This window comes from Chrysemys picta, unplaced genomic scaffold (genome assembly GCF_011386835.1).
Source record: "Chrysemys picta bellii isolate R12L10 unplaced genomic scaffold, ASM1138683v2 scaf184, whole genome shotgun sequence".
Lineage (NCBI taxonomy): Eukaryota > Metazoa > Chordata > Testudines > Emydidae > Chrysemys > Chrysemys picta.
This window is the reverse complement of record NW_027052891.1, coordinates 1-27,279: the sequence shown is the minus strand read 5'-3', so window position 1 is coordinate 27,279 and position 27,279 is coordinate 1. Positions and strand designations below refer to the sequence as shown.

General features: G+C 51.5%; 1 long non-coding RNA gene across 1 annotated transcript; it reads right to left on the bottom strand.

Annotated features, from left to right (window-relative positions):
• Nucleotides 1–22,453: 22,453 nt before the first annotated feature.
• On the bottom strand, nt 22,454–25,750 carry LOC135978255 (uncharacterized). The gene is made up of 4 exons (XR_010595684.1): nt 25,252–25,750; nt 24,523–24,622; nt 24,047–24,109; nt 22,454–23,036 (listed from the first exon to the last, which is right to left on the bottom strand). It is a non-coding gene; the product is annotated as an uncharacterized LOC135978255 (long non-coding RNA).
• Between the last annotated feature and the right edge of the window lie 1,529 nt (nt 25,751–27,279).

The window sequence follows — 27,279 nt, the reverse complement described above, 5'->3', positions numbered from 1 at the left end:
CTTCTCCAGCCTCTTCATTATGCAGATGGTGTGAAACTTCCTGGAGTGGATCATCTCCCCTGGCAACCCCCTACTGCTCCCCTGCTGCTTCGCTCCTTCATCTCTTGAGTGCCATAGACCGCCAAGGGGGCTCAGCTGAGCCCATCTGACCGGCGCTGCTGCAGGGCAGTTCCTTGGCAGGGTGGGACACGTGCTTCTAAAGGCAGCTGAGTCGAGACAAACAAAGGACATTGACCCTGGTGACGGCGATGTGGAGAAGGTCTGTTGCTACCATAAAAAGCAACAGAGGGTCCTGTGGCAGCTTTGAGACTAACAGAAGTACTGGGAGCATAAGCTTTCGTGGGTCAGAACCTCACTTCTTCAGATGCAAGTAATGGAAATCTCCAGAGGCAGGTATATATCAGTGTGGAGATAACGAGGTTAGTTCAATCAGGGAGGGTGAGGTGCTCTGCTAGCAGTTGAGGTGTGAACACCAAGGGAGGAGAAACTGTTTCTGTAGTTGGATAGCCATTCACAGTCTTTGTTTAATCCTGATCTGATGGTGTCAAATTTGCAGATGAACTGAAGCTCAGCAGTTTCTCTTTGGAGTCTGGTCCTGAAGTTTTTTTGCTGTAAGATGGCTACCTTAACATCTGCTATTGTTGCTACCATAGTGCTCCTGGGTGCCATGGCCATGCCCTGTCTCTGACCTGCGGCAAGTGTCTCTTTGTGCCTGGGTCTCGCTTTGTAAAAGAGATGTGATGTGTCACCTCAGCAAACAGGCGGGGCAGGGGCATTCGCTAGTATAATTAGTGACACTTGCTGTGGATGGGTCTGTCTCCCTGTGAGTGCATTGATCAGAGAGGACCTTAAGCATAAGGGCGGCTTGGGGACCCTGCACATGCTTACAACTTATGGGCCAGCTCGGTTCCCTTCCTTGGCAATGGGACCAGAGTCAGGGGCAAACTGAGGCCAAATCTCCTGCTCCAGCAATGGGGCTGCTGTTTGCAGCTGGAACCTCCCGGCCAAATGCAAAATCCAGATCCAGGGTTTGCCTGCCCCTGTTTCTAACAGGACTGACCTGTCGCTGCTTATTAGGGGCTTGTTACATTAATAATAGACATTGCTGCTGTATTTGTAAATGGACTTTAATATGCTGTAATTCATCTCATTGGTTAATGCATTATGAGGCCCTGTGAATTCCTGTAGTGCCTCCTTGGGCCAGCCCCTCAGGTGATCTGTAATAAAATACCATCATTAAATACTTATGGGATCCAGTGAAATGGATTATTTGGCAAGAGTATGTCTTTAGCCAGCCTTTAAGTTGGAGCTGACCAGCTGTTGCAAGGCCAGGGCATGGTTAGCCCAAGCTGTGTTTATTGTCTCTGCTCTGCGTGTAAGGGATGAGCTGAAATGTTAGCCAGCCTGGGAGAAGGACAGATTCCCATTGATGCTGGTGGATGCACGTTGGACGCATGGTGCAGATGGTGCTGAGCTCTGGGGCAGGGGAAGCAGAGGGAACAAGTCCTCAGGAGCCCTGGCTGCATGACATCCTCCCCTTTCTCTACTGTCTGCGTCCCACCTCTGCCTGGGCTCGGCAGTTCCTTCCTTTGTCCGGTCACTGATCGAATGCAGGCGCTGAGCCCCCTCTGTCGGTCGTTCCTCGGCTCTTGTGACCCCTGAGTGCTGGGACATGGGGTACCAGTGATGCAAGGGAAGGAGAGAGGGCGTTGCCATGTGCTGACTAATAACCACACCACGATGTTCTGCTACACCAGGGGTGGGCAAACTTTCTGGCCCGAGGGCCACATCGGGGTTACAAAATGATATGGAGGGCTGGGTAGGGAAGGCTTTGCCTCCCCAAACAGCCTGGCCCCCACCCCCTATCCACCCCCTCCCACTTCACACCCCCTGACTGCCCCCCTCAGAACTCTCCACCCATCCAACCCACCTGCTTCCAGTCCCCTGACTGCCCCGCCCCCTATCCACACTCCCGCCCCCCTGACAGGCCCCCTGGGACCCCACACCTATCCAACCCCCCCTGTTTCCCGTCCCCTGACTCCTATCCCCACCCCCACCCCGTGAGACTCTACACGGCGCCGCAGTCCGCTCTATGGGGGTGTGAGTTGTGCAGCACTCGCACGTCGCACTCTAGCCAGCCCGTGTAGACCCCGCTGGTGGGAACTAAAGGTACCTAATGCACATTGAGGCCGTCCTGAAACAGGCCTGCTGGAGGGTGCAGGGTCTGCTCCCGGCTAGTACCTTGTGGACACTGGCCACCGTGGTGAAAGGACTGGAGTGGAGAGACAAAGCTGGTGAGCAGCAGAGGGGAGGGCACCCTGCACCCTCCTGTGGGGCACAGCCGTGGGCCCAGGCTGGGGAGCTCTGCAAGCTTTGGGCCTCATACTCCTATGGGCAGTAGATTTACCCTGCGCAGGGTTGTCCCTATATGGCACTGTCTAGTCCGTGGGGTTCTTCTTTACGTAATGTATTGGAGGAGCCGCATACGGAACATATACACCTCGAGTGCCATACCAGAGGCTTGACCTGTCGCGTCCTTACCCTGCCCAGTTAAGCCATTCCTTGCCACTCAGATGCTCTTTTCTACACGCAGCTTCACTGGACCAGGAGCATTCTGCGGCTGCGCCCTTAGCCGTCCTGCCCCGAATCCCAGGTGAAAGGTGTTAGTCTGTACAAAGGAACGTCAGCGACCTAATCACAGCCTGGGATCTAATGCTCCTAATCCCTCCAGCGGCAGCGTGGCAGCTGGCATTTATGATGGGCAAGAGTGGAATTCCAGCCCCATGGCGCTGGACACCCACATGCGCTCTGGGACGTGCTGACTGCCATGCTGTGAATCCCAGAAGTGGGTCCCAGAGGTGGGACTGTTGGAGAGCAATTGCAGCCCCAGTCCATCTGTGTTTCTGATTGTTTCAGGAAGTCCTCAGGTATGAGGGGGTGGTACTTCCTGGCCAGCCAGTCAAAAGTGTTAGTGTCACCGTGAGATAAACCTCTCTCCCAGACCACACCCTCTGATCCACCTCTTCCACTCCAGATCCAAAAAACCCAGATATCAGGTCTTGTCAAATGGCACCTGGACACACAAGCCGGAACGTGGACTGGCCGGGTGGCAACCCTAATCCTCCATGAATTTATCTAGTTCTTTTTTGAACCCTGTTATAGTTTTGGCCTTCACAACATCCTCTGGCAAGGAGTTCCACAGGTTGACTGTGCGCTTGTGAAGAGACTGTGCACAGTGTGAAGATTGATCCCATTGATAGATTGTCAGCTCTTCATGGCAGGGATTGTCTTTTGTGTTGTGTTTGTGCAGCACCTGGGACAATGGGGCCTAGTCCATGACTGGGGCGCCTAAATCGTTTGGTAATATAAATAACAAGCACATATACAGCACCTGGCACAATGGACTGGGGCCGTTAGGTCCTACTGAAATCCAAATAAATAATAACAACAACAGATTTGAATTGCACTGGGCATAGGGCCAGAAACCTATGCCCTAGGGAATCAGTGGTGTCAAGAACCTAGCTCTGGGTCTGTTATTGTCCGTGTCCTTAGCTGCTCTTGTCAACACAAAGCTGAACCGGGGGTGTTTTGGTGGCACTCCCTCTGGAGCTGCCTGTATTGTTAACAGTTTGCAGGTGAAATACAGTCCAGAGCCGAACTTGCCGTGACTACAGTCTGGTAGGTTTGTTTCCTGCCATGGCTCCGTGTTTGATGTGGCTCTTGGGAGGTCAGTGAGAATGTTTGCATTCCCATGAGTCACCCTGTGGCTCGAGCAATACAGAATAGGTGTGTTTTCCGCACAGAGAAGTAAGCAGAGGTGTGGATCATTTATCCTGTTACCTCTGCATGGGGCAGAGAAAATTAAAGCTCTCCAAGTGTTTCAGGCTTTTATCTACACATGACCAGGAGGAGGAACAGGAGCAGGCCGTGATGTCAGAGAATGCCAATGTGTAGGAGCATCTGCGGGCACCTGAGCATTTGTTTTTGCAAGACCTTTTAACTCATGATTGTTTACCTCCTCATCAAATGTCACTCAGATTTGGTCTGAGTTCCCCCTGGCCAACTATGAATCTTCCAGCCTGCACTGCTTGGAATGCAGGAGCTGGAGGTCCTTTGTGTCAATACTGAGCCAGTGGGGCTAGGGGGCGCTCTGCTGCTGGACCACCTGCCGGAGGAGCCGTAAAACTGAGATCCCAATCAGGGGTCGTTGCTGAAGATCCCACACCACTTTTTGCCAGAATTGGGGGGGTACCCCCACTCTCCTGGCTAAATTTCTAGGTAGGAGATGAATCAAGGGTGGGCAAAGCAGAAGATGAGGTAGAGAACAAGGGAGGGAGGAAACAGGTGGGACCAGAGAACGAGGAACAAAGATGGAGGGAGAGAGACACGCAAGGAAGAGGAACAGATAGAATGACCCACAGGGCAGAGGAAAGGGTGATTTGTGATGAAGACAGAATGATAAAATGGAGCAAGAAAACAGAGTGGGCAGAGCTGGGGGACGTCGCTTGTAGGTGTTTCTTCTTGAGAGAAGGCGGCTTGTGCTGCAGGTAGGGTTGCCAAGCCTCCAGGATTGGCTTGGTGTCTCCATGAATTCAAGATTAATCTTTAATTAAGGATTATGTCATGTTATGAAACCTTCAGGAATACGTCCAACCTAAATTGGCAACCCGCGAGGAGGAAGTACCTTTCCCCCTGCCAAGGGTTAGACGCAGAGGCAGTAGAGCCAACACCCCATGTTAAAAAATCATGTCATGTCCCCCTAAATCATGAGGTTAATAAATCAATAAATGATTTGCTCTCTGGTTTTTGAGCCTTTGGAGTTCACATTTTCAAGTATTTACCCACAGCCATAAAATCTAGAGCGACTCACTTGAAAGAAAGGAAGAAGAAAGCTGAGATTCTCCTTCAATACGCCCGGCTGAGTTTTCGAAAGGAAAGGCTGAACTTGCTCCACTGTGAGCCAACAGGCACCACTTGGAACTCCAGCCATTGATCAGACTACAGCAGGCCCCCCCGGCTTTGCCCCCTGCCCCCGAAAGTCAGCGTTAGGGCTGCTGACTTTCTAATCACACAAAACCGAACACCCTTGCCCTAACCCTTCTCCAAGGCCCCTTCCATTGCCACCCCATCACCGAGGCCCTGCCCCGCCACGTCTCCGAGGCCCCACCCCCGCTCACTCCATTCCCCCCGCCCTCTGTCGCTCGCTCTCCTCCACCCTCACTCCACTCCTTCATTTTCACCGGGCTGGGGCAGGTGGTTGGGGAGTGGGAGGGGGTGAGGGCTTTGGCTGGGGGTGTGGGCTCTGGGGTGGGGCCAGGGATGAGATGTTCAGAGTGTGGGAGGGGTCTGGGCTGAGGCAGAGGGTTGGGGTGTGGGAGGGGACATGGGCTTTGGGGTGGGGGTGCAGGTTCTGGACTGGGGCCAGAAATGAGGGGTTCCGGGTGTGGGAGGTGGATCCAGGCTGGGGCAGGGGGTTGGGGTGCGGGAGGAGGTTAAGGCTCCAGCTGGGGGTGTGGGCTCTGGGGTGGGGCTGGGGATGACGGGTGGGGGAAGGGGTTCAGTGCTGGGACAGGCAGTTGGAATGCGGTGGGGGGAGGTGAAGGCTTCGGCTAGGGGTGCGGGCTCTGGGGGGGGCTGGGGATGAGGGGCTTGGGGTGCAGGGGAGGCTCAGGGCTGGGGTAGGGTGTTGGGGTGTTGGGGGGGTGCAGACTCTGGGAGGGAATCATAGAGTCATAGAATATCAGGGTTGAAAGAGACCTCAGGAGGTCATCTAGTGCAACCCCCTGCTCAAAGCAGGACCAATCCCCAAGCTTGGGTGCAGGAGGGGGCTCAGAGCTGGGTCAGGGGGTTGGGGTGCAGGAGGGGTTTTGGAGTGCGGGCTCCGGGTGGTGTTTACCTCAGCCGGTTCCAGGGAAAAGGCGACATGTCCCTTGGCTCCTAGGCGGAGGCGCAGTCAGGCAGCTCTGCACGCTGTCTCCACCCAGGCAATGGGAGATGCGGAACCAGCGCTCGGGGTGGGGGCTGTGCATGGGGCTGCGGCCGTCCCTCCATCTAGGAGCCGACGGACATGTCGCTGCTTGCGGGGAGATGCGCGGAGCCAGGTAGGGAGCCTGCCAGCCCCACGCCAACCGGACTTTTGACAGCCCAGGCAGCAGTGCTGACCGGAGCCGCCAGGGTCCCTTTTCGAGCGGGTGTTCTGGTCGAAAACCGGACACCTGGGAACCCTAGCCAGGATGCTTGCAGCCAGCAAGATTCCTCTACTATTAAAGGTGCAGTGCCCAGAAAAGAGAAGGCCGACATCTCAGTCACATGGCTACACGCAGCCTACTGCGCAGTGAGGAAAGTTGGCCGCACACACTTGGAAATCAGCAGCAGCTTTATTATGCAACAAACAACTAGATGCCATGTTAACTCTGGCCCGTACTTCTGTGACGCTTGGAAAGGCTCCTGTGAGAGGGGGAAAAAAACACAATAAAAGCAATGATCTTCAGCTATATATTGATCTTCCAAACTCTGTTTCTAGCCATCCAGCTTGCATCTAAACACTCGACACTCATATTAAAACGACCATCGTTTCCACCTGAAAGGACCACGTTTCCTGCCCCTCTAGAGTTATAGGGGTGTACCCAGGCCCGGCACAACCCATTAGGCAACCTAGGCGGTTGCCTTGGGCGCTAACATTTGGGGGGCGGCGACCACGGCGGCCGGATCTTCGGCTGCCCCCGTTGTCGTCCGTATTTTGGGGGCGGGACCTTCTGCCACCTGTCGGGGGCGGCATTTCGGGGGCGGGACCTTCCGCCACCTAGGGCGGCAAAAACGCTGGCGGCGCTCTTGGGTGTACCTAGAGCTGTAGTGCACGGCCCATGTCTGTGCTTACCTCACTAGTCCTGGAACAGCTCCTCGGGAAACAGCACCTCAGCCCTTCTGGCCTGGAATAGGAAGAGGAAGGATTAAGGATTAATCATTCAAACACATAACAGCCCATGTCACCGTGGGGCTGAAGGGCTCCTGCTACTCAGACTGCATCAATGGGCACAGAGGCCTAGTCTTCACTTACCGGCTGGTCCGGCGGCACGCCATCGATGTTCTGGGATCGGTTTATCGCGTCTGGTTAAGACGCGATAAATCGATCCCGGATCGATCCCGGAAGTGCTCACAATCGGCGCCGGTTCTCCAGCTCGCCGAGAGGAGTACGCAGCGTCGACGGGGGGAGACTTCCGGCCGCGTCTGGACCACGGTAAGTCCGGACTAAGGTACTTCGAATTCAGCTACGTTATTAACGTAGCTGAATTTGCGTACCTTAGTCCGAAGTCCGGACTAAGTGGGGACCAGCCCAGAGACTGGACATAATCTGATTCGCTGTAAAGGGACCTAAGAGGAGAAAAATGTAGGGGAGGCAGAGCATCAACGCCACCCTGTGGTGAGTGGCTTACATGACTAGTTTCTGCCTTACTTTTTTGGAAGATGACAGAGCCTCTGTGTCCCCATTGCCATCTCCTTGACCCACACCCTGGGACCTCTGCTTCCTCACTGCACTTACCTAAGGATATTACTTACGTTCACGTACCAAGTCCAGGCCTTCTGATCTGGGTCTGTCTGCCGGCGTGCTGGACAGTGCGCCCTAGGGAATCAACACAACGGCTCTCCTGTCAATGCTTACATTCTCCAGGGCGAACTTTCAGAGTTTCAGCCTCTCAACAAAGAGAGCAGTTTTCAAGACGTCTCACGGGAAATCAAACGCAGTCACAATCTGGGAAATTACCGAGGGACTGATGGCCGAATGCTGCGCTATTTCCACTGTTCCAGAGGGATTTCCTCAGAAGTATCTGGATGATTATGGTTTCAACACAATCCCTGCCTTTTACATAAACCCCAGGCCACCCCACTTACAGGTCAAGAAATGAGGATGCCAGGTGCCCCAGACATACATACGGGGCACTGCCAGTTGTGAGAATATGGGACTGAGCAAGGCTCTGCAAACTCAGTTCAACAAGTCAACAAAACTTACCTCAGCAAAGAAGGCAACTGAGGTGAGCATGTGCTTCTTCCTGCCCCACTTGGGCCTTGGGCCTGAAATCCTTCCCTCTCTCATGTGGGGCTCTGCAACATAAATACCCATGAGTAACAGGGACAGCAAGCTCTACAGAGCAAATCCGTACGGCAGATGGTAGAAAGAATAGCTTATACTATCTATCTATCTGTCTATCTATCATTACATGTTAATTCACTTACAGCATCTAGGCCTCCCCATTGTAGCTGAATGGCTCACAGTCAGAAGCTGGGATGTATCTGTTGAGGAGCTGGATTGTAGGATGAGAGTCCATGCATAGGCTCAGGCCAATGTCTTCCTATGTCACTGTCCAAAGTCTGCCACTAACATTCATATTCAGGCATCTAGACGAGTGGATTGATTTTCAGAGGAGCTGAACAGCCACGGCTTCGGCAGATTCGAGTGAGAAGTTCTTGGTATTCAGCATTTGAGAAAGGTCAGGCCATTTATTTAGGTGCCTGAGTGTGGCATTGCAGCCGCTGCCATGGGTCGTTTACAATGAATACGGAATCAACATCATCTCGGCACGACAACCAAGTTCAGGTTGTAATCGAGCTGTATCCTCTCTGTACTGCTGTACGGTTGCGAAACATTGGGACTGCGCCACTCAGAGTGGGCAAACCTGGAGGCTTTCCACATAAAATGCCAACATTGTATATTGGGCATAGAGTGGAAGGACTTCATTTGTAAAGCAGATGTTTATGGTCGCTCCGGTCTACAGACTACTGGGGCCATTGTCCGCAGATGGCGTCTTATGCTTTTCAGACATGTCACAAGTATGCCACAAGACCAGGCCTGCACAACATACGGCCCGCGGGCCGCATGCAGCGCGTGGGGGCTCACTGTGCGGCCCGCGGGGGGATTCTAAACCCCACGCACACAAAGTCCCGAGGCTGGCGTGGCGGCGCTTCCTGGGGCAGCTCCTGGTGGCGTGCCTGCCCGCCGACAGGAGCCAGCAATGTGGGACACGGACATGGAGCCCTCAGCGCTGCCGGCCCCCCCCCCGCCCCACCCTCGCGCGCTGCCACCCCCCCCCCCCCGCCCCAAGCAGGACACGGGGATGGAGCCCTCGCGCGCCGCCGCGCCTCCACCCGCACCCCCCCTGGCCCCAAGCGGGACACGGAGCCCACACGCGTTGCTGCCCCTCCTCACTGCCCCAAGCGGGAAACGGGCACGGAGCGCTCGCCCCCACCCCAGCGGGACACAGGGCTCAGCCACCGCCCCCGTCCTGAGTGCTTTTTGGCCCCCCCCCGGGACTCCTGCCCCATCCAACCCCCCGCGTTCCTTGATGCCCACCCCAGGACCCCTGCCCCATCCACCCCCTTCCCTGTCCCCTGACTTCCCTCCACCACCCCATCCAACTCCTCTCCTGATTCCCCATCCAAACACCCCTTCTCCCTGTCCCCTGACCACCCTTGGAACCCCTGCCCCTGACTGCCTCCCACCACCCCATCCAACCCTTGCTCCTTCCTGACTGCCCCCCGGGACCCTTGCCCCCATTCAATCCCCCTGTTCCCTGCCATCTGACTGCCCCGACGCCTATCCACCCCTCCACCACCCCCCTGAACTCGCCTGCCCTCTATCCAGCACCCCCTCCCTGCTCCCTTACTGCGCTGCCTGGAGGTGGCTGGCGGCGCTACAGCCGCGCCGCTCTGCTGGAGCCGGGCCACGCTGCCACCGCGCAGTGCCTGGAGCACCGCGTCAGTCTGAGCTTGCAGCCCCCCCGCTTCCCGCAAATCAGCTGTTCGTGCAGGAAGCCTGGGAGGGCTGAGAAGCAAGCGGCGGCTTCGCGCTCAGGCCCAGGGAGGCAGAGCGGAGGTGAGCTGGGGCGGGGAGCGGTTCCCCTGGGCGCCCCTCCCCCCGGGTTACCTGCTGTGGCGCGGACGGCTCCCCCCACCCCAGCTCACCTCTGCTCCGTCTCCGCCTCCCTGGGCTTGAGCGCGAAGCCGCCGCTTGCTTCTCTGCTCTCCCAGGCTTCCCGCGCGAACAGCTGATTCGCGGGAAGCAGGGGGGGGGGAAGCGGGGCGGAGTGTTCAGAGGCGGAGGGGGAGCGGAGGTGAGCTGGGGCCGGGGAGCGGGGCGGAGAGCTGGAGCACCCATGGGATCGGCTCCTAAGGCGCCACTTTTGGATAATGTGCTCAGGGGGAGCAGCCGCTCCCTCTGCTCCCCCCCAGCTACGGTCCTGGTCACTTCAACTTACCGGTTGTTAAATTTAGAAGCCCTTTTAGAACCGGTCCCGCGCAGGACAACTGGTTCTAAAAGGGCTTCTAAATTTAACAACCGGTTCCCGCGAACTGGCTCCCGCTCACCACTGGAGACTCCCCTTGCCGCTCTCACCCTAGGAGCCAGAGACCTCCCAGCAGGGCTGGTGAGTGCGGCCAGGGAAGGGGGAAGGGTGTGGTGGAGTGAGTGTCTGGGAGGTGTGCAGGGGGGTGCTGGGCTGTGAGGGTGTGGAGGGCGCTGGGCAGTGGGGGAGGTTTGTGTGTTTTGGGGTGCTAGGCAGTGGGGGCCTGTTGGGGGGTGCTGGGCAGTGAGGGAGATCTCATAGACTCATAGGGTATGTCTACACTACGGGATTAATCCGAATTTAGATAATTCGGATTTAAAAAACAGGTTGTATAAAGTCGAAATGAATGCGGCCACACTAAGCACATTACTTCGGTGGTGTGCGTCCAAGTACCGGGGCTAGCGTCGATTTCTGCACCGTTGCACTGTGGGTAGCAATTCCATAGCTATCCCATAGTTCCCGCAGTCTCCCGCGCCCATTGGGATTGTGGGTTAAGATCCCAGTGCCTGATGGGACAAAAAACATCGTCGCAGGTGGTTCTGGGTACAGCCTCACCTCCTCCCTCCCTCCCTGCATGAAAGCAACGGACGGCAGACAACCATTTTCGCGCCTTTTTTCCTGGGTGGGTGAACACTGCAGACTCCATACCACGGCAAGCATGGAGCCCGCTGAGCTCAAGACAGCAGTCATGAATATTGTAAACACCTCGCGGGTTCTCGTGGAGTTTATGCTCAGCCAGGACCAGAAAAACGAGGCGAGGAGGCAGCGGCGGCGGCAGCGCAGCGACAAGCATGATGAGGACATGGACACGGACACGGATACAGAATTCAGTGAAACCACAGGCCCCGGTGCTTTGGAGATCATGTTGTTAATGGGGCAGATTCTATCCATGGAACGCCGATTCTGGGCAAGGGAAACAAGCACAGACTGGTGGGACCGCATAGTGTTGCAGGTCTGGGACGATTCCCAGTGGCTGCGGAACTTTCGCATGCATAAGGGCACTTTCATGGAACTTTGTGACTTGCTGTCCCCTGCCCTGAAACGCCAGAATACCAAGATGAGAGCAGCCCTCACAGTTGAGAAGCGCGTGGCGATAGCCCTGTGGAAGCTTGCAACGCCAGACAGCTACCGGTCAGTCGGGAATCAATTGGGAGTGGGCAAATCTACTGTGGGGGCTGCTGTGATGCAAGTAGCCAAAGCAATCACTCAGGTGCTGCTACGAAAGTTTGTGACTCTGGGAAATGTGCAGGCTATAGTGGATGGTTTTGCTGTAATGGGATTCCCTAACTGTGGTGGGGCAATAGACGGAACCCATATCCCTATCTTGGCACCGGAGCACCAAGCCACCGAGTACATAAACCGCAAGGGGTACTTTTCAATGGTGCTGCAAGCACTTGTGGATCACAAGGGACGTTTCACCAACATCAACGCGGGCTGGGCGGGAAGGGTTCATGACGCTCGCGTCTTCAGGAACACTACTCTGTTTAAAGGGCTGCAGCAAGGGACTTACTTTCCGGACCAGAAAATAACCGTTGGGGATGTTGAAATGCCCATAGTTATTCTTGGGGACCCAGCCTACCCCTTAATGCCATTGCATATGAAGCCATACACAGGCAGCCTGGACAGGAGTCAGGAGCTGTTTAACTACAGGCTAAGCAAGTGCAGAATGGTGGTAGAATGTGCATTTGGCCGTTTAAAAGGTCGCTGGAGATCATTATTGACTCGCTCTGACCTCAGCCAAAGAAATCTCCCCATTGTTATTTCTGCTTGCTGTGTGCTCCACAATCTCTGTGAAAGTAAGGGGGAGACCTTTATGGCGGGGTGGGAGGCTGAGGCAAATCGCCTGGCTGCTGATTACGCGCAGCCAGACACCAGGGCGATTAGAAGATCACACCATGAAGCGCTGTGCATCAGAGAAGCTTTAAAAACCAGTTTCATGGCTGGCCAGGCTACAGTGTGAAATATCTGTTTGTTTCTCCTTCATGAAAACCCGCCCCCTTTATTGACTGATTTTCTGTAAGGAATCCACCCTGCCCCTTCCCCCAGCTTTCTTTCAAACCAAATAAAGTCACTATCATTTAAAAATCATTTATTCTTTATTAATAGATTAGAAAAAGAGGGAGGGAACCCGGGTGGTATTTGGGAGGAGGATTGCTGGGAAGGAAAAAGCCACAAAGAAAAGGTTAAAAAATGACAGCCTTTTGCTTGGGCTGTCTACTGGGGTGGAATGGGAAGGTGTATGGAGCCTCCCCCCCCCCGAGTTCTTACACGTCTGGGTGAGGAGGATACGGAACATGGGGAGGGTGGAGGGTGGAACAGTTGCTGAAGCGGCAGTCTGTTTTCCAGCAGCCGTTCCTGAACCTCCACCAGACGCCGGAGCAGCCCCAGCGTTGCATCCTTCATCCTCTGGTCTTCCTGCCGCCACCTCTCATCTCGAGCGTCTCTCCTCTCCTCACGTTGGTCCCTCCTCTCCTCACGTTGGTCCCTCCTCTCCTCACGTTCACTGACTTCTTTCCTATACTTTGAAACTGTTTCCTTCCACTCATTCACATGAGCTCTGTCACTGCGGCTGGATTCCATAATTTCCGAAAACATCTCCTCTCGCGTTCTCTTCTTACGACGCCTTATCTGTGATAACCTTCGGGATGGAGGAGGGAGGCTTGAGGAATTTGCAGCTGCTGTAGGGAGGGGAAAAAAGAGAGAATTGTTTTAAAAGCTACATTTTGCAGAACAATGCTTATACTCTTTCACGGTGACCAACACTGTTCACATTACATAGCACATGTGATTTCTGTGCAAGGTCGCATTTTGCCTCTTAATGCTGAGTGCCTGTGGCTTTGCTGCTAGAGATCACAGGTCTGGGCAACAGAATTCGGCTTGCATGCGGCCATGGTAAGCTTCTGCGCCCTCCTTTCCCACATACCAAGCATAGCTTGTAGAGTGCTGCAGAAGCCTGGCCAATCTCAGCCAGTGTGGGGGGGGCAGTGTGGGGGGGCTTGTCTGGGCCCCTTCAGGCAAGTAGAGTGCTGCGGTTTTTCTGTTAACATTCAGCAGCACCAGAAAACAAACTAACCACCCCCCCCCCTCTCGCCATGAATTCTCTGGGATGATCGCTGTACCCCTCCCCCCCACCGCGTGGCTGGTAACAGGGAAGATCCCTGCTAGCCAAACGCGAAAAACTCAGGGCCAATTTCCCATCTGCGCTTGGCTAACTGCAGGGAAGGATTTATTTTCCGCCACAGGCAAACAGCCAAGTAGGAACGGCCACCTCTGTCCCCTTAATTAAGTTCCCGTATTTCAACCAGGTTACCAGGAGTGATATCACTCTCCTGAGGATTACACAACAAGATAAAGAACGGATGTTGCTTGAATGCCAGCAAACACCGGGACCATACGCTGCCAGGCTTTGTCAGGCAATGATACCAGATTACTTGCTGCAAGCATGGCGTGGTCAAGTGCCCTACCATGGAGGAGGGAATAAGGATGCACTGCCCAGAAACCTTCTGGCAAGGCTTTCGGAGTACCTCCAGGAGAGCTTCATGGAGATGTCCCTGGAGGATTTCTGCTCCATCCCCATACACGTTAACAGACTTTTCCAGTAGCTACAGACTTTTCCAGTAGCTGAACTGACCGCGAATGCAAAGTCAGGCAAACTAATCATTAAAAACCATTTGCTTTTAAAACAAGTTTTATATTTTAAAAGGTAAACTCACCTGAGGTCCCTTCCATGGGGTCAGAGTCTTGGGTACTGGCTTGGGAGGCTTGGGAGGGTACTTCAGTCAGGGTGATAAAAAGATCCTGGCTGTTGGGGAGAACGGAGTGCTGTGTGCTCTCTGCAAGCTCCTCCTCATCCTCCTCCTCTCCTCCATCGGCAGAATCCTCAGGCGTCGCTGATGAGACTATCCCCGACCCAGAATCCACGAACACAGGTGGGGTAGTGGTGGCAGCCCCCCCTAGAATTGCATGCAGCTCGGCGTAGAAGCGGCATGTCCGCGGCTCTGACCCGGAGCGACCGTTTGCCTCCTGTTTTTTGATAGGCTTGTCTGAGCTCCTTGACTTTCACACGGCACTGCTCAGAGTCCCTATTGTGGCCTCTCTCCATCATGCCCTTGGAGATTTTTTCAAAAGTTTTTGCATTTCGTCTTTTAGAACGAAGTTCTGCAAGCACTGAATCCTCTCCCCATACAGCGATCAGATCCAGTACCTCCCGTACGGTCCATGCTGGTGCTCTTTTTCGATTATCAGCCTGCATGGTTACCTGTGCTGATGAGCTATCTGTGGTCACCTGTGCTCTCCACGCTGGGCAAACAGGAAATGGAATTCAAATGTTCGCGGGGCTTTTCCTGTCTACCTGGCCAGTGCATCCGAGTTTAGATTGCTGTCCAGAGCGGTCACAATGATGCACTGTGGGATAGCTCCCGGAGGCCAATACCATCGAATTGCGGCCACACTAACCCTAATTCGAATAGCTAAAATCGATTTTGGCACTACTCCGCTCGTCGGGGTGGAGTACAGAAATCGATTTAAAGGGCCCTTTACATCGAAATAAATAGCGTCGTTGTGTGGACGGTTGCAGGGTTAATTCGAATTAAAGCTGATAAATCCGAATTAAAGTCGTAGTGTAGACCAGGCCATAGACTCTAAGGTCAGAAGGGACCATTATGATCATCTAGTCTGACCTCCCGCATGATGTGGGCCACAAAACCTGACCCACCCACTCCTGGAAGAATTCTCTCCCTTGACTTAGCTGTTGAACTCCCCAAATCATTATTTAAAGACTTCAAGTTGCTGAGAATCCTCCAGCAAGCGACCCCTGCCCCATGCTGCGGAGGAAGGCGAAAAACCTCCAGGGCCTCTGCCAATCTACCCTGGAGGAAAATTCCTTCCTGACCCCAAATATGGCGATTAGCTGAACCCCGAGCATGCGGGCAAGATTCTCTAGCCAGTCCTCCTGGAAAAGTTCTCTGTAGTAACTTTTAATATCCCATCATTGACCATTGTTATTGACCTATTGACTAAAATCACTGTATCCCATCAAACCATCCCCTCCATAAACTTATCAAGCTTAATCTTAAAGCCAGAGAGGTCTTTCGCCCCCACTGTTTCCCTTGGAAGGCTGTTCCAAAACTTCACCCCTCTGATGGTTAGAAACCGTCGTCTAATTTCAAGCCTAAACTTCCCGACGGCCAGTTTATATCCATTCGTTCTAGTGTCCACATTAGTACTGAGCTGAAATAATTCCTCTCCCTCCCTGGTATTTATCCCTCTGATATATTTAAAGAGAGCAATCATATCCTCCCTCAGCCTTCTTTTGGTTAAGGTAAACAAACCGAGCTCCTCGAGTCTCCTTTCATACGACAGATTTTCCATTCCTCGGATCATCCTAGTGGCCCTTCTTTGTACCCGTTCCAGTTTGATTTCATCCTTTTTAAACATGGGAGACCAGAACTGCACACAGTACTCCAAATGAGGTCTCACCAGTGCCTTGTATAACGAAACCAGCACCTCCTTATCCCTACTAGAAATACCTCGCCTAATGCCTCCCAAGACAGCATTAGCTTTTTTCATGGCCACGTCACATTGCCGACTCATAATCATCCTGCGATCAACCAGGACTCCGAGGTCCTTCTCCTCTTCCGTTACATCCAACTGATGCGTCCCCAGCTTATAACTAAAATTCTTGTTAGTTATCCCTAAATGCATAACCTTACACTTCTCACTATTAAATTTCATCTTATTACTATTACTCCAGTTTACAAGGTCATCCAAATCTCCCTGCAGGATATTCCGATCCTTCTCCGAATTGGCAATACCTCCCAACTTTGTGTCATCCGCAAACTTTATCAGCCCACTCCTACATTTGGTTCCGAGGTCAGTAATGAATAGAGTAAATAAAATTGGACCCAAAACCGAACCTTGAGGAACTCCACTGGTAACCTCCCTCCAACCTGACAGTTCACCTTTTAGTACGACCCGCTGCAGTCTCCCCTTTAACCAGTTCCTTATCCACCTCTGGATTTTCATATCGATCCCCATCTTTTCCAATTTAACCAATAATTCCTCATGCGGTACCGTATCGAACGCTTTACTGAAATCGAGGTATATTAGATCCACTGCATTTCCTTTATCTAAAAAATCTGTTACTTTCTCAAAGAAGGAGATCAGGTTGGTTTGGCACGATCTACCTTTCGTAAAACCGTGTTGTAATTTGTCCCAATTGGCATTGACCTCAAGGTCCTTAACTACTTTCTCCTTCAAAATTTTTTCCAAGACCTTGCATATTACAGATGTTAGACTAACAGGCCTGTAGTTACCCGGGTCACTTTTTTTCCCCTTCTTGAAAATAGGAACCACATTAGCTATTCTCCAGTCAAACGGTACCACCCCCGAGTTTATGGATTCATTAAAAATTATCGCTAACGGTCTTGCAATTTCCCACGCCAGTTCTTTTAATATTCTCGGATGAAGATCATCCGGTCCGCCCGATTTAGTCCCGTTAAGCTGTTCGAGTTTGGCTTCTACCTCGGATACAGTAATGTCAATCCCCACTCCTTTATTCCCATCCGTCTCGCTTCTACTATTCCTCAGCCTTTCATTAGCCTCATTAAATACCGATGCAAAATATTCATTTAGATATTGTGCCATGCCTAGATTATCCTTAATCTCCACTCCATCTACAGTCTTAAGCGGTTCCACTTCTTCTTTCTTTGTTTTCTTCCTATTTATATGGCTATAAAAGCTCTTACTATTGGTTTTAATTCCCCTCGCAAGGTCCAACTCTACTCGGCTTTTTGCTTTTCTCACTCCATCTCTACATGCTCTGACCTCAATAAGGTAGGTTTCTTTGCTGATCCCCCCCTCTTCCATTCCCTGTACACTTCCTGTTTTTTCTTAATGACCCCTCTGAGATGCTTGCTCATCCAGCTCGGTCTAAATCTCCCGCCTATGAACCGTTTTCCCTTTCTTGGGATACACGCCTCTGACAGCTCCTGCAACTTCAACTTGAAATAATCCCAGGCGCCTTCCACCTTTAGATCCTAAATATGTTAGTCCAATCCACTTCCCTAACCAGTCTCCTTAATTTATTAAAGTTAGCCCTTTTGAAATCGTAAACCTTAGTCTCCGATTTAATTCTGTTAATCTTTCCATTTAGTTCAAACTGAATTAGCTCATGATCACTTGAGCCAAGGTTGTCCCCTACAACCATTTCCTCAACGAGGTCCTCACTACTCACCAGCACCAAATCTAAAATGGCATCCCCCCTCGTCGGTTCAGCAACTACTTGATGAAGGAATCCATCAGCTATTACGTCTAGGAAAATCTGAGCCCTATTATTGTTACTAGCATTTGTTCCCCAATCTATATCTGGGAAGTTAAAGTCTCCCATGATTACACAGTTCCTATTAGTATTTACTTCCCTAAAAACGTTAATGAGTTCTCTGTCCATATCCAGGCTAGATCCCGGCGGTCTATAGCACACCCCAAGCACTATCCCAGGGGAGGCTCTAGTAGTTCTTTTACCCAATGTGAGTAATGCCCAGACAGACTCCGTCTTAGCCATTCCATTGCTTATTATTTCTTTACAGTTTACCTCATTATTGACATACAATGCTACTCCCCCACCTTTACCTTTGATCCAGTCTTTCCTAAACAGCACATACCCTTCCATACCTGTACTCCAGTCATGACTACTGTTCCACCACGTTTCAGTTATTCCTACGATATCTGGTTTCATTTCTCGGACAGGAGCTCCAATTCCTCCATTTTGTTACCTAGGCTTCTCGCATTGGTGTATAAACATCTTAATTTATGCCTTTTGGCCTCTCTCACATTCGTTCTCCCATTTGATATGGACACCGTACTGCTAGTATGACCCATTAGGCTGGTATCCACCCCCCCCCCTCCTTATGTCCAATCTCTTCCCCTTGGCTGTATCTGTTCTTATCTCATTGTTCTCCCTCTCAATGTTATAATCTGGTGTGGAGATTAACTGGACATCTCCCAACCGTCTCCCCCAAATTCCTAGTTTAAAGCTCTTTTGATGAGATGAGCCAGCCTCCCTCCCAGAAGTCTATTTCCTTCCCTACTCAGGTGAAGTCTGTCCCGTGAGAACAGTTTTCTGTCCCCGAAAACCTCCCAGTGGCCATACATCCCAAAGCCCTCTTTATAGCACCACTCCCTTAGCCAACTATTTGTCATCACAATCCTTTCACCCTTTTACTGCCCTTCTCTAGGAACAGGCAGAATCCCACTGAAGATGATCTGAGCCTCGAATTCCTTAAGCGTCTTCCCCAGCCTGGCATAATCTCCCTTGATTACTCTAGCGAGAACCTAGCCGTATCATTTGTTCCTACGTGAAGGATGATCAAGGGTTTCTTACCTGCTCCTTTTAGGATCCTTTTCAGCCACAAGTCCACATCCCGTATCTTAGCGCCCGGGAGACAGCACACCCTTCTGTTCTCTGGGTCCGCCCTGGTTACAGGCCTGTCCAGCCTCCTCAGTAAGGAGTCCCCAATCACATACACTTGCCTTTGCCTGATGGCAGTGCGATCTACTAATCTATCCCCTGTTCCTTCTAGTTGCAACCCTTGTCCATTCCTATTTTCACTTATAGTCCCGCTTACGTCATCCTGTATCCTCCCGGGACCCAGAATTGGTGCTGTCTCCATCAACTCCTCCCCTCTTTCTATGGGACTAGCTGCTCGTCTCTTTTTCCTCACCCTGCCCCCTTCAGTTACCACCTGCTGCACCCCTTCCTCGTTCTCCAAACACCCAAACCTGTTCCTGAGTTCTATTTCTCCTTCACTGGCCCTCCTTTTCCTTTGCCTGCTTCTCACAGTCACATGCTTCCACTGCCCTTGTTCTCCCCCCGACATTCCCCCCTCACAGGTCTTAGCCCCTGCTACCACCTGTGCCCCTGAGCATTCCCCTTCAGCCCCCACTTGCCTTTGCTCCATCAGGTGCTCGAACCCCCTTCTAAACTCTATCAGGGTATCTACCTGCATCTCCAAGCCTCAGATCTTTTCTTCCAGCAGTTCTATTAGGCGGCATTTCATGCACACATACCTCTGTTCAGGTACCGCTGCTAGGACCATGTACATACCGCAGCTGCCGCATGCAATCATCTGCATTGTCACCTGCGGCTTGGCTCATGGCTGCTGTTGCCTGGGCCCGCCTGCTCAGCTGTGCCCTCTGCACCTGGGGAAACACAGCACACAGGGCACCATGCCCTCCTGCCTCCCCTTCCACCTCCTCCAATGGAACTCCCACTCAAACTCCTGTTAGCAGCCCTGTTCACTGCCTCCTGTGCCGCTGCTCGCAGCTGTTGCCACTGCCTGGCTGGGTGACCGCTTTTATAGGCCCTCTCCTCAGCCAAGCTCCACCCCCAATGAGGGCTCATGCTGCCCCTACAGGCCTCTACACATACAAGCAATACAAAGACAGACACAAATACAGGTACCTTCTCCTCCAATGGAACTCCCACTCAAAGATCTGTGTGTGTCAGGGCACTGGGGGTCTGTGTGGGGCATTGTTTAGTTGTGGTGGTGGGGCTGTGGGGAAGGGCACTGGGAGGGAGGGAAAACCCATATAAATTGACACAAATTGCAAATTAAAACTTTTTAAATGTATAAGCATTTTACTCACTTGGGCGCATTTGCCTCATGGCACACAAATTTGAACTCTGCTTCAAAAATTTGCACAGAAGAAATTTTTCTTTTACCTTAATTATACTATCTTAGGAGCCCGCTATAACATAGTACCAAGGTTCAATACAAAGTCATATAAAAGTTATACAAAAATGCATAATGCAGAGAGTTATCTACAACTGCATTGATTGACTGCTGTGTGCAGTAATATAGTGACCCCTGGACCTACAGGCTTCCACACACCACAAAAAGTGCCTTGCTAGTGTGCCATGCGCCGTGAGATATCTCTTCTCTTTGTGTGTGACTGTGAGTGTTTCCCTTGTGTGTGAATTTATTCAACAAAATCTTGAGCTTCATAATGGATACCATGAGTGAAAAGAAAAAGAGAAAAATAGAATCAGAGCACAGAGTTTTCAACATTGAATGGACGAATAAATACTTATGTACTATTTCCAAAGACAAAATACTGTGCCTCGTGTGTCGCGAAACGGTAGTCCTTCCGAAAGAATACAATGTTCGGTGGCACTTTGAAACTAAGCATCCCAATCTCGCCAAATTGAGCCCAAATGAAAAAATAATTAAAGTAGCCAGTTTAGCGAAAAACCTTAGTAGAGAACAGCAAATTTTCAAGAAAGTGAGCACTGAGAACGATACAGTTACTAAAGTAAGCTTTAAAATTTCTAAGGAAATTGCTGCTGCTGGGAAATGCTTCACAGAAGGCGAGTTATTAAAAAAGTGTATGTTGATTGCTATATCTGAGTTATGTCCAGAAAAGAGGGGAATATTTGAGAATGTCAGTCTACCACGCATGACTGTACGGAGAAGAATAGCTGACATTTCTACCAATTTAAGTGATCAGTTAAAGCAGAGAGTCAGTGAATTCTGCTTTTACTCCCTAGCTATGGATGAAAGCACTGATTTAAAAGACACCGCCCAACTTCTTATTTTTATTAGAGGTATTGATAAAAACTTTGAAATTACTGAAGAACTTGCTGGCATGTGCTCCATGACGGGTCGCACAACCGGAAAGGAAATCTCCAGTGAAGTGATAAAGTGCATGAATGATAAGTCGGGATTAGATTTCACAAACTTGGTGGCCATTTGTACTGATGGTGCTCCAGCTATGTGCCAAAAAAATGTTGGAGCAGTTACGCTTCTTGAAGAATTTATCGGGAGAGAAATAACCAAACATCACTGCATTATACATCAGCAGGTTTTTTGTAGCAAAGTCTTAAAATTTGAGCATGTAATGTCAGTGGTAGTTTCCATTGTAAACTACATCCGTTCTAGAGGACTAAAACATAGGACATTTCGAGCCTTTCTTGAAGGGGTAGACACCGAGTGCAATGACTTAATCTACCATACAGAACTGAGGTGATTGAGTCGAGGAAGAGTGCTCCAGCGTTTCGTTGCTTTGAAAGAGGAGGTAGCAAAATTCCTAGAAAATGGGCCAATAAAATTCCCAGAGCTTGAAAATGAGTCCTGGAATCAAGATCTCTTTTTCTTTTGTGATATTACAGCACACCTGAATGATCTCAACATTCAACTTCAGGGAAAACATCAACTTATCTTTCAAATGTGTGCAGCAGTGAAAGCTTTCAAAATGAAATTGAAACTTTTCAGAAGTCAGCTGTCAAAAGGTGAAATGTGTCACTTTCCCACTTGTGCACAGCGTATCCCTCAGCACAAACACGCTGAGTTCTGAGAAAAATACGTAAAGCACATCATTCTTTTGATTGAAGAATTGGACAGAAGACTTACTTTGTCTAAAGAAGAAGACGTCCAGTTGAAGCTGATTGAAGATCCCTTTTCTGTGGCTCCAGAGGAAGTGCCACTAGATTTGCAGTTGGAGGTTATTGAACGTCAGTGTTCGGCAGTTTACCGAAATAAGCACAGAGAAAGCAGCTTGCAGCACTTCTACAAAAGTCTGGACAACGAAGTTGCACTGAAAATGTTCAGCATTTTTGGACGCACTTACATATGTGAACAAACATTTTCCATCATGAACATGAATAAAAACAAGCAACGTTCTTCTCTGACTGACGACCATTTGGAAGACATTATGAAAATATCCACAAGATGTTCCGGCGAACGCCGTTCTCTGAGTGGCTCGTAACATCCGAGAGACAATTCCACCAATCAAGGGGTGCAGGCAGCCCAAAGGCAGGCCCCCTATTACATGGGTGCCTGAAGTCTATTCCGACATTGGGATCTCGGCCCGTCAAGCACAGGAACGGATCAATGGTGAACAATTGCTACGGCCGACCGTTCGGCTAAGCGTTGAAGAAGAAGTATGGATTTAGGTATCTAACTATTGACATCCATGTTTGAAAGTGCTGGCCCAAGTGTCTAAAGAAAAGTGAGATTATATAATGTCAATGGATGGTGAGATGAAGGGTTTTATTTAACTGTCCAAGGGGAACTAGAGGCCTGGATCATACGAACAGCCATATTCGATCAGACCAGCATTCCATCTTCGGATCGGAGGCTAATCAGAAGAAAGGGAAAAGGTCATTAATGCCGTGGCTGATGTAATGAACCAGCTATCTTGCAATTCGTTCCATTATGGAAGGAAGACAGAGACGTGAGAGCAAATGCCCTTGGTTTTACACTAACAGTCTTGTCACCCTTTTGTTTAGCTGGAGCCAGTCGCCATCATTCTGCTGAGTACTGGGGTCACTTAAACTCATCCCCAGCTGCCTACATCTCATGGGGAACAATGCAGGTAATTACCACAGGATCATGCAGGCACTGGCTTCGGGGCTGGGGTGGTGGCTCAGCTGACCTCCTCCAGTCACCAACTTCTCTGTGGGAACTCAGGGCCCTCCTGAGTCCCATCGGTGGCTTTGGGAAAGGTCCGGGCCACCCAAGAGATCTCTGTCAGGAGCATTTTCCCTCTCCTCCTGGCCAGTCAAGCAGCAGAACAGGTTCCTGAATCTAGCTCCTAGGGTCTGAGGTGACTGGTTTCTGCCACCATCCCGAACTTGCTGAATGGCCCGTGAGACACTGACACGGACAGAGGAATCCGGATCTTGCTGCAGGCCACTGAGAGCTGAGACAGAGAGAGGAAGCTCAGGTCAAAACACATATCGTATTAGCATGCCCTAGCACCTGCACCATGGGCCTCTGTATCTTCCACAGGGGCGGCTCTATGTTTTTTGCCACCCCAAGCACGGCAGTCAGGCGGCCTTTGGTGGCATGCCTGCGGGCGGTCCGCTGGTCACGCGGATTCAGCGGCGTTTCTGTCGGTGATCTGCCGGTCCCGCGCCTTCAGCGTACCTGCTGCCGAATTGCCGCCGAAGCTGCGGGACCGGCGGTCCTCCCGCAGGCATGCCGCCAAAGGCTGCCTGACTGCCACCCTCACAGCGACCGGCATGCCGCCCCCCCGAGGCTTGCCATCCCAGGTACGCACTTGCTGCGCTGGTGCCTGGAGCCGCCCCTGATCTTCCACAGCAACTAACTCCTCCCAGATGCTCTGGACCCACCAGGGCTATCAGTGTCATCGCCAGCTGATAACCGCTTAAGTCCTCAGGGACATCTGCCCTTGGCAGCACCATCTTCCACTGCATTCTGGGGCATCCACCTCCTTAGCACCATCTCCCTGACACATGCCAGGGCCTCTCACCCTGCCTGGCATTTACTTTCTCCTGGTAAAACCTTCTGGCACCTGGAGATGGAAGTGATGCCTGACATCAGAGAAAACAAAGCTGGGACTGATGTCCAGGCTCTCTCAACAGCTACCTCTGGCCACGTCTAAATTGAATTCAATGCAGCAGCATGGCGGGGGAGTTGCACTTTTCCTAGACTGGTTCACAAGTGGGAGGGATAGCTCAGTGGTTCGAGCATTGGCCTGCTAAACCCAGGGTTGTGAGTTCAATCCTTGAGGGGGCCATTTAGGGAACTGGGGTTTAACAAACAAACAAACACTATCTGGGGATTAGTCCTGCTTTGAGCAGGGGGTTGGATTAGGTGATCTCCTGAGGTCCCTTCCAACCCTGATATTCTACAAGGAGCATGAGCTCTCCTTCCTCATGCAAACACAGCCATGTGGCAACTACTTACACTGAAGTATCAGCTCCTTCTCTTGCCTGACCATGGCGGGCTCTGAGCTTTGAACAGTGCAACCTGGAACGTACAATGGAAATGAATCTTGCAGAAGTTTTCACCTACCCTGGGGCTACCTTTTAAAAAATGTCAGTCTTTCCAACAAGCAAAACAGCTTTCAAGTGGTCCCTGGGATAATCAGACAAGTCCACAAGCTCCAAGACAAAGAAGCTCATGTCTTGGAAGATACAGAGAGCCTGATTGCCAATGGCTATGGTATTGCTGCAGTCCCACAGGGATTCCAGTCAGTGGAGCTGGAGGGTAGGGTTGTAATTTGCTCCAGGCCTTTTGATATAATCCCCAGCCCAACTGCCTCAAGGGCAGGAAATCTAGACATTAGGATCCCAGGGGGTTAATTCTTGCTGCTAGTGCCCTCCAAGCAGAACACGGGACAACCTCTCAGATAGAAGTTGCTTAAGAAAAGTCGTGGTTACCGATAAAGATGGCTGCTGCCCGTCGTATTGGAGCCTGGGGGCTTTGGAGGTGATCCAGACATTGGAGCAAGATGTCAGATACGCTCTTGAGCTTCAGCACCTAGGAATAGAAACCAAAGAAGCTTCTTGTTGCTGGGGCCGCAGGGTGAGGAGAAGAGAGATTTCATCTCCAGGTAGCTGCTTGGCTTGGAGGGGTGGGAAGAATGCAGCTCCCATCTCCATGTATCCTGGGGGCGACCATCTACATGCCAGGGAGTCATTAAATGACCATTTCAAAGTGTCACCAGACACATTGCTGGTGTCTGAGCTGCTGGCACTGCAGGGCTGGAGCCTGGCACTAGAGAACACTGAAGCCTGGTTGTATGGGCTTCATCTGGGGAGGACATTAGAGAGGGTGCAGAGCATAGGAAATACGGTGCAGAAGTGGCCAATGGGCTGGGGTAAGGTGAAAAATGGGGACATCCAGTTTCCTGCAGGATTCGGAAGGCATTTTTGCCATCAACTGATTCTTTATGTTGTGAGCTTTCACCTCCGTACTGAACTCCTGGCCAGGTCTGGCTGTTCAGATCTGACAGGCACTGGGAGGAGTGGGGGAGTTGGGTGCTTCTAAGAGGAAGCCAGAGTGCAGTATGCTAGTACTAGACATGCAATCAGAGCAGTGAGTGAGGGAACACGTTTCCGGTCCCACATCTAGAAGCAGCACTCACGAGAAGCCGATTGTTCACTTACAGAGTGCTGGCAGATCTTGTCCACCACCCGGGGATGGGTGTGCCAAGCCTTCTTGCTGTTAATCTGCTTAGGACAAGACCATCCCAGGAGCTGAAAACACCCAGCCAAGGCTTTCTGACACCTCTGCAATACAAAATGGGACAAGGAGAGTTTGCATCATGAGAAGAGCTGGAATCTGTGGTCACTCTGCAGTGAAAAGCCAGCTGAAATGATCAATGAGGGAAAGGAATGTGGGGGTCACATGGTATCCTGCTGACCCTTGGTGTCTCTTTGTTCCTATTAGTGGAGGCTCCTGGAGTTTGATCTTCATGGTGGCTGCAGTTCAGTGACTTAGGAAGTGGCTGCTGGGAGCGATAAAACATCTCCACTTGTGTGTCCATTGAAGGCCAGGGAACTTGCTTGGGTAAGCGGGTAGGGCTGAGATTTTTCACTTTTGGGAGGCGGCTCTGGAGACAGATCTAGCAGGAGAGCTGGAGCAGTCAGGGCCTGCTGCACCAGGGAGCACATGGCAGCGGGACTCACCTTGCCCATGTCAGGGTCCTCGTCCTGTAAGTGAAGGAGCAGTGGGACCAGGCTGCGGGTCACTTCCTCCTGCAGCAGGGGCTTCTGCCTCCTCTTCACCGTGTTAAGCAACTCTGTAAAGAGCATGATGGCAGCAGAGCGCACCTGGGGTCTCACCTGTGATGGACACACAACCATGAGGGGATCTCACTGAGGGAGCTTCACACTCTCCTTACAGGGTGAGCTCGGCACAATGCAAACCACAGATAGGGGCCAGTCTGACTAATAACTCCATGGTCTGCCCACCAAGAGGGCACCCATTTGCAGAAAGGTTTGGGTGAAGGGGCAGACAACACAGGTTAGGACAGTGGTTCCTAAATTTCCCTGGAGGCCTCCTGTAAGTGCTGACTCCATCCACAGTGAAGGGCTCTTTGGAGGGTTTCTTTAATGGGTTCAACACTTTCATCGTTTCATAGCATTTAAGGGTCATTCATTCATCTAGACTCCAAAGCACAGGACATTACATTTCACCCCATGACCACTACATTGAGCATGTTAACTTGAGTTAGATTAAAGCAGATCAGTCCTCAGGAGACCAAACGGTTGCATGCCACACACAGAGAACACGAGAGACCAAGGTGTCACCAATGCCTGAGGCCCAGGCAATGGCTCGGAACTGATCAGGTCAGATATGCCACCACTACGACTCCAGAGTCACAACACTGCCTGGCTGGGGATGGGCAGGTCAAGAGACCCTGACTTACAGCATCGAATAAGGGGATTAGCTTCCTGGCCACGCTGGTGAGCTCACTCCCATCCAGGCTCTGCAGAAGGTTCTGAACAGCTGAGATGGCCTCCAGAATACTCCCATCATCCATCTCATCCGAACCCCAAAGGATGGCAGGCAGCAGGGCCTTGACTTGTTCCACCTACACACACACACACATGGGGGAGCTCATCAGATCTCCCAGCCCTCCAGTGAGTACACGCCACAGTGCCAGGGCTGTGTTTATTCTACCCCGTGGCACCAAGTCAGAGAGAAGCTCCGTCTCCACAGTCGGAGGTGTGGTGCTTTAGAATCGATGGGGATGCCTGACGAGGCAATCAGTGAATCCTAACCCCGTCCCGGGTCGTTCTGGTGTAGGGTGAGCAAAGCTGTGGTTTGCTTCGGGGCTTTTCTCTCTTTTCTACGTGCTATTAATTATTATTATAGCAGATGCTGGCAGCAATCTCCATATTTAAGGCTGGTACACAGTTTCCATTCTAGTTGCTCCTTTTGATACGCTCCTAAAAACATTCCCTTTTTGGATGGAAATGTTCCATGCTGTCTCCCCAGTCAATTGTGATTTTTTTCCTGGGGTGATTGCGTCTCTGAGCTGTAGGGCAGTTTTTCCACTTACAAACAAACAAACGAAAACTTCTAGCCACCTTCTTTTCCCATGCGGACAATCCCCCAAAGGGTGAAACTTGGGGAAAAAATCAAACCTGGCCCATGGGGAGTCCTAGGTGAGAGCTGAGCCCTCTGCA